Source organism: Coregonus lavaretus, assembly GCF_964263955.1.
Source record: "Coregonus lavaretus genome assembly, contig: HAP1_SCAFFOLD_2250, whole genome shotgun sequence".
Lineage (NCBI taxonomy): Eukaryota > Metazoa > Chordata > Actinopteri > Salmoniformes > Salmonidae > Coregonus > Coregonus lavaretus.
Window position 1 is genome coordinate 41,797 of NW_028163140.1, and position 8,073 is coordinate 49,869.

General features: G+C 43.1%; 1 long non-coding RNA gene across 1 annotated transcript; it reads right to left on the reverse strand.

Moving 5' to 3' along the window:
* Positions 1-235: 235 nt before the first annotated feature.
* Positions 236-1,968, reverse strand: LOC311118443. The gene is made up of 2 exons (XR_014611810.1): positions 1,892-1,968; positions 236-826 (listed from the first exon to the last, which is right to left on the reverse strand). It is a non-coding gene; the product is annotated as an uncharacterized lncRNA (long non-coding RNA).
* Positions 1,969-8,073: the final 6,105 nt, after the last annotated feature.

Below are 8,073 nucleotides of genomic sequence, written 5' to 3' on the forward strand. Positions count from 1 at the left end.
AGAGAGAGAGAGAGAGAGAGAGAGAGAGAGAGAGAGAGAGAGAGAGAGAGGAGAGAGGGAGACTGAGCATGAAACAGCAGAACACCTACAACAAACAAACAGTCACTATAGGACAGATGACATATCTTACTCACACTTGGAGGAGAAATATAGTTATGACAAAAACTACAACCTAGCTGTAGCTACATTTCCATTCGTTGTCACAGTAAATAAATGAGTCAACTAATCCATCATGTTATTTTCCAAATCAAGCTTTATTAGAACTGAGGCAGATAGCAACATCACAGTAACAGTCTGAGTAGAGAACACATAGAAGTCTCCTCTACTCTATACAATACACATTACTACCCAGACTGTGGTCTCCCCAGCATACTAGAGTTTACTCAGGACACTACTCTAACACTCCAACACACTACTACTGCTCCAACCAGGCCCCAGCCCAGACCAGAGCCTCGTCTACTCCTGCTTCCCCAGACAGAGCTCCTGTTGTGGGCCTCCGGTAGACCCTAGCCCAGACACTGGCTCCTGCGAAGGGGGGAGGCCTGGGTGTGTTGGAAGTGGGAGACCCTGCAGGTGTAGAGCTCTCCCTGCTCCCAGCCTGCCTTGCTCAGGGTCAAGGTGCTGCTGCGTCTGTAAAGGCCTTCCTTCTCTTCTTCTGGACTGGTCACGACCCCCTGGCTCACCTCCAGCCCGTCCACCTCCCAGCTCACCAGCGCCCCCTGAGGGGAGTAGCCAGTCAGCAGGCAGGCCAGTGTGGCAGAGCCCCCAGAGAGCTGCTCAGAGGAGGGGGGGAGCAGAGACACTGTGGGACTGACAGTAGGACCAGCTGGAAAGGAGAGAACGTTTTAATGTTACATTCCATAGGAGAGAGAAATAGAGTGCTCTATAAAATACATAACTTATTAAGGTTCACAGAGAACACAACACCAACCAACTCAACAACAATTACATAAATGCACAATAAAGTACATCACCGTTGCTCTTTTTTTTTTTGTCATGCATTTGCTCAGCCTATGAAATATCTTTGCTGTAAAAGGTACATGGACCCCATTCATTAAGCAATCTTATCGCCCAATATCACTGCTAAATGCAGATATGAAGTAACTTAATACTCTGCTGTGCGTTGTGGTGCACCTTCCGTGTTCCATACTTCACTAACGCGTTTGTGCCATTTAAAGGGGCAATCTGCTGTTCAAACAACAACAAAGCAGCCAACCCCACCGGTGTTTTTGGTAAACAGCTGAGGGATGGAGCTTGAGAAATGTAACCTCTCTCAAATCCATAGACAGAGCTATGGATGCAAGGACTGACCATCCATAAGATAAAAAATATCACTTCAACCATGATTTGAGGCTATATAGTGTTTGTTTAAAATTACATTGTTCACAAACAATTGAGTAAAGCATGATTCTATTTTGGGTTCTGATAAGAGTATGGCAGTTGAACTAAGCTCATGAGGCATGTACAAAAATAGTTATATTCTTCAAGAATAAATGGGTATATATCATTAATTTAAAAGTCACAAAATGGATTTTGGAATCGCAGATTGCTCTTTTAAAGTCGGTCTACTTTACTATAATATCAGACAAGAAAACAAGGTTTGCTAGGGACCAGATCTTTTTCTGTTATATTCATAAGATTCTCTGTGTAATTCACTTGTCATAGCAGGGAACTTAACCTAATTTTAGCTCTTCCAATAAAACATCTGTTTCTTTTGTATAACTTTTTCAAAGACATGTTGTGTGACTGCATAACTGAAAGTCTCCCACTGGCTGTAGATAGTATTATGCATTCAAACCCTCCATTGTAAAATAAATACTAATAGTCTGGTGTTGAGTATTTCTATATTCTGTAGTGTTTTGTAAGAAGTAGTTAATTAAAAAACACTTACTTTTCAGCAGCAGTTTGGTCCCTCCACCGAACGTGTACCACTGTGAGACAGTCTAGTTAAGATGCCATACAAAAACCTCCTCCACACAAGAGTGAGCACACCCTGAACAGAACCACTCATATAGCTCCACACAGCTTTGTAGAACTTTGCTATACTCATAAAGCCTTACACATCTTTACACACAATTACAGTATCAGTATTTGAATCTCTTAATATAGGAAATATTATAGCAAGTAATTAGCATGTTTTATCATTTACATTTACATTACATTTGAGTCATTTAGCAGACACTCTTATCCAGAGAATTTTAATGCATTCATCTTAAGATAGCTAGGTGGGACAACCACAATAATTAAGCACTTTATGTACCTATAGCATACTCTGATTAATGAAGTCACTGATTTGAGCCTCTTCAATGTCTCTTCACCCAAATTCACTGCAAAATGTTTTTTTATCCAATGATGTCATATGTTATCATATTGCATATGGGCAGAGTGAGACATTGTCATTTGCGGCAAATATCAATATTGACAATTATGCCATTTTACTGTCAACAACAGAAATATAAAGCAATTCACATGATTATTATTTGCAGATTCATCATCTGTCCTGAGGTAGGGTATTTCCATAGAGAAGGTGCTTTGCATTGGCAGCTCATGCTTCAGTGCTCTGGGAGTGTTTATAGCCCTGGGAGTTTCAGACTGCAGGACTGAGAGCGCTCCTTCAACACAACAGAAACCACGACAACCATGACTCTGATCACCATCTTCATCTGGACACTGGTCCTCTGCTGCCTCAAAGGTCTGTTGTTTTCTAACTCTTACAATGGAAAAATGACATATTGTTGAGTACCTTGTATAATCATTGAAATGGCTCTCAATTACTAAATGTCCCTGCATTAAATATGATGAAATATAAATGATTTCTTATTTATACTCGTTGATCATTATATATTTTTCCTCTTCAGGATCCAGAGGTCAGGTGACTGTGACTCAGCCTCCTGTAGTGACATTTTCTCCAGGAGACCCCGTCACTCTGACCTGTAAAACCAACCCTAAAGTGCGAAAATGGGATAATGGAAATGAGGGTGCGTTCTGGTATCAACAGAGACCTGGAGAAGCTCCCAAACTCCTGATAAAATATGCAAAGAAACTGCTAGATGGGATTCCTGCTAGATTCAGTGGCAGTGGGTCTGAGAGTGACTTCACTCTGACCATCAGTGGAGTCCAGGCTGAAGATGCAGCAGTTTACTACTGTCAGAGTTACCACTTTCTCAATAGTAAACTTTTGTTCACACAGTGATTTAGAGCCGTACAAAAACCTCCTGCATGAAATGACACACATCACTGGTCCACTGAACACAGAACTAAGGGTCTTGTGATATGACATCACCAAGTATAACCACTTTACTAACTCACAGAAATAATGGTTACAAACTAGTTTCATAACCCTCCCTACCTCCCATGGCTACAAATATCCTCCTTATCAGAAAGATACAGGTGAAATAGTCTCATTGAGGGATGAATAATCCATATCATGTCCACATAAAATCATGTGTGAAGCGTAAAAGTAGGTGTGACTCAATGCTTGGTTGATCAACCAGACACACACAGCTGGCCAACACTTCTGTGAAGCAGTATAGTGTGTGTGTAAGTGCATGTGTGTGTGTGACAGAAAGAGAGAGTCCTGTGAAACAGAAACTTAGATTTGCGTGGCCCCTCTCCCAGAATAGAGCAGTACACTCCCCAGATGTTCCCCCATCCTTAACACCACACCAGAACTAGACTAGATGAGGTTGGCCAGTGGACATCCGACAGACTGGCAGAGGGTAAAAGTTCAACGCCGTAGGTCAGATTTCAGTTACAGGTCATTTTATAGGTCACTGCACTAATCTTGTGTGGTGTCGACAGGAAGAGGTTGGCCACCGGACGTCAGCCAGACTGGTAGAGGTCAAAGATAAAAAGGTCAGAGGTCAGTTCCCCAGGGAAGAGAGTCAGTCCAACCCCAACATGCCACCAGACTGCCTGTCACTTTATTGTAGTCAGCTTTTATTTGTCTTGACAAAGAGACTAGATGAAGAGAGCACCATTTTCTAAGGTCAGATTTTACATCCCTGGTGCCCACTAGAATGGCATGAGGAAGTATTAGATAACTAGTGATGTACATCTGAAGATTAATCAGGAATTCATCAGGAATCGGCACTGAGCCAGACTCATCATGAATTCATCAGGAATCATCCCTGAGCCAGATTCATCATGAATTCATCAGGAATCATCCCTGAGCCAGATTCATCAGGAATTCATCAGGAATCAGCGCTGAGCCAGATTCATCAGGAATTCATCAGGAATCAACACTGAGACAGTTTCATCATCAATTCATCAGGAATCAGCACTGAGCCAGATTCATTAAGAATTCATCAGGAATCAACACAGACAGATTCATCATGAATTCATCAGGAATCAGCACTGAGCCAGGTGGAAGTCCGTCATCCCAGTCTAGAATACCTCCAGGGTCACTGACAGGTCAGCAAGTGTCAGAGGTCAACAGTTTCAAAGTCACACGCTCAAACAAACACACAACCTCCTAATGCCTCCACCAGGACCTGTCCTGTACCGCACTGCAGCATCTCCCAGACCTAATCCTGAGTTAGCTAGACTGTCAGAGGATAACAGTAACCTCCAGCTGATACGTCTGACCTAGCTAGGTCATCAAATCAAATCCAGCTTTATTTATACAGATTATTTCAGACATGGAATGCAACACAATGTGCTTCACAGGAAAAACAAATAGAAACAATGAGAATAAAAACTGAAATATTTAAATATTTACTACACAACAAACATAAGAATAACAATTAAAAAGGAACAAATAAAAAGCACCCTGCGGAAAAGCAGCACTAAAAAGGGGTGTTTTAAGATCTCCTTAAATATGTCCATAGTTTCGGCCCCCCTCAGGTTCTCTGGCAGGCTATTCCAGAGGCTGGCTGCATAGTAACTAAAAGCTGCCTCTCCGTGCCTCTTGGTCCTAGGCTTTGGGATAGTGTGTGTGTGTGTCATATACCAGATATGAAAGGTTGCACCTTGCCTCCATGCTACTAAGTGAAGGGCATTACAGCACATTACCATTCCTTACATCAGTAGAGGGTTTGAACAGGCTCCTGCAGTGGAGAGGAAATGGAGTTACTGATAATCTGCTTTTCTAGGAATCAAGGAAGAGGTCACAATGAATCACTTGTCTCCTGACCCCCACCATGTGTATGTCAGGGCAAGGAGGTACAGGAGGGTCAAGATGTTTGTCTGTGTGCCTGTGTGTGTGTGTGTGTGTGTGTGTGTGTGTGTGTGTGTGTGTGTGTGTGTGTGTGTGTGTGTGTGTGTGTGTGTGTGTGTGTGTGTGTGTGTGTGTGTGTGTGTGTGTGTGTGTGTGTGTGTGTGTGTGTGCACGTGTCCAGTATGTGCATAAGTGTGTGTGTGTGTGTGTGACACTAACTGTAGATGTAGAAACCCAGGAGTTGACCCAGGCAGGCTAATGGATTAGTAGCTGCTGGATCTGATGTGTTTACTCACCAGGTGTCCTTCATGTCAAGGCTGCCGCTCGCAGGAAGTGCCTTAGTCAGAGGTGAAGTGATATCCTCTTTGCGCTTGTTTCTGACTGACAGAGTCCTGGCAGTAAGCAGAACACCCACCTGTTGGATCGTGCCACGCCCACTAATGACTCTTAGCATTTTCCTGTTCACCTGTTTGTATTCTGCTTCCAAATACATACAGAACACCTGTCTGGAACAACGCTATGAAAATGGAAACTATAAAGATCATGTAACTTAGCGTCTGCTACATTTTAATTTTTTTATTTCACCTTTATTTAACCAGGTAAGCCAGTTGAGAACAAGTTCTCATTTACAACTGTGACCTGGCCAAGATAAAGCAAAGCAGTGCGATAAAAACAACAACACAGAGTTAGATATGGGGTAAAACAAAGCATAAAGTCAAAAATACAACAGAAAATATATATACAGTGTGTGCAAATGTAGCAAGTTATGGAGGTAAGGCAATAAATAGGCCATAGTGCAAAATAATTACAATTAGTATTAACACTGGAATGATAGATGTGCAAGAGATGATGTGCAAATAGAGATACTGGGGTGCAAATGAGCAAAATAAATAACAATATGGGGATGATGTAGTTGGGTGGGCTAAATGACTAAAATGTCAAACGTAATGAAATAATGGGATACTCAGTAACCTTGAGATACTCAGGCTGCTAAACCTGGATACAAGGAGAACTTCCCAGCGTCACATTTTCCACCCTGTGGCATCATCTCATGCCATGTTGAATCTTTCCACTGCCAATGGTTCTCCTAATCTTTTTACTGATGGTGTGTCTAAGAGGTCAGTGTGTGCATGCATGTGTGTGTATGTGTGTGTATGTGTGTGTATGTGTGTGTATGTGTGTGTATCTGTGTGTATGTGTGTGTATGTGTGTGTCCTAGCGGTCATCCTTCATCATGTCTATTGTCCAGGGAAGGATTAGGTGATTGAATTGGTGTTAGTGGCCATTGTCTGATCGACAGTTCACGTGGAATGGACATGGCATGTCTCTACACGCAGGCAGTACACACGGATAGAACTTGGGATGGACATGACATAAACATGGGAAAACACATCGTATAGACAGACATTTGACAAACGTGAGATAGCCAGGATATGGGATTGACATGACATTAAAAGTCAGGCAGCGATGTCAGAGGAAGGCCCTAAAAATTGTCAAAAACTCCAGCCACCCTAGTCATAGACTGTTCTCTCTGCTACCGCATGGCAAGCGGTACCGGAGCGCCAAGTCTAGGTCCAAGAGCTTCTACCCCAAAGCCATAAGACTCCTGAACATCTAATGAAATGGCTACCCAGACTATTTGCAACCCCCCCCCCACACCCTTCTTTTACGCTGCTGCTACTCTCTGTTTATTATCTACAGTGAAGGAAAAAAGTATTTGATCCCCTGCTGATTTTGTATGTTTGCCCACTGACAAAGAAATGATCAGTCTATCATTTTAATGGTAGGTTTATTTGAACAGTGAGAGACAGAATAACAACAAGAAAATCCAGAAAAACGTGTTATAAATTGATGTTATATTAAATGTTATAAATTGATTTGCATTTTAATGAGGGAAATAAGTGTTTGACCCCCTCTCAATCAGAAAGATTTCTGGCTCCCAGGTGTCTTTTATACAGGTAACGAGCTGAGATTAGGAGCACACTCTTAAAGGGAGTGCTCCTAATCTCAGTTTGTTACCTGTATAAAAGACACCTGTCCACAGAAGCAATCAATCAATCAGATTCCAAACTCTCCACCATGGCCAAGACCAAAGAGCTCTCCAAGGATGTCAGGGACAAGATTGTAGACCTACACAAGGCTGGAATGGGCTACAAGACCATCGCCAAGCAGCTTGGTGAGAAGGTGACAACAGTTGGTGCGATTATTCGCAAATGGAAGAAACACTCAGCCCAGAACTACATGGGGGGATCTTGTCAATGATCTCAAGGCAGCTGGGACCATAGTCACCAAGAAAACAATTGGTAGCACACTACGCCGTGAAGGTCTGAAATCCTGCAGCGCCCGCAAGGTCCCCCTGCTCAAGAAAGCACATATACAGGCCCGTCTGAAGTTTGCCAATGAACATCTGAATGATTCAGAGGAGAACTGGGTGAAAGTGTTGTGGCGAGATGAGACCAAAATGGAGCTCTTTGGCATCAACTCAACTCGCCGTGTTTGGAGGAGGAGGAATGCTGCCTATGACCCCAAGAACACCATCCCCACCGTCAAACATGGAGGTGGAAACATTATGCTTTGGGGGTGTTTTTCTGCTAAGGGGACAGGACAACTTCACCGCATCAAAGGGACAATGGACGGGGCCATGTACCATCAAATCTTGGGTGAGAACCTCCTTCCCTCAGCCAGGGCATTGAAAATGGGTCGTGGATGGGTATTCCAGCATGACAATGACCCAAAACACACGGCCAAGGCAACAAAGGAGTGGCTCAAGAAGAAGCACATTAAGGTCCTGGAGTGGCCTAGCCAGTCTCCAGACCTTAATCCCATAGAAAATCTGTGGAGGGAGCTGAAGGTTCGAGTTGCCAAACGTCAGCCTCGAAACCTTAATGACTTGGAGAAGATCTGCAAAGAGGAGT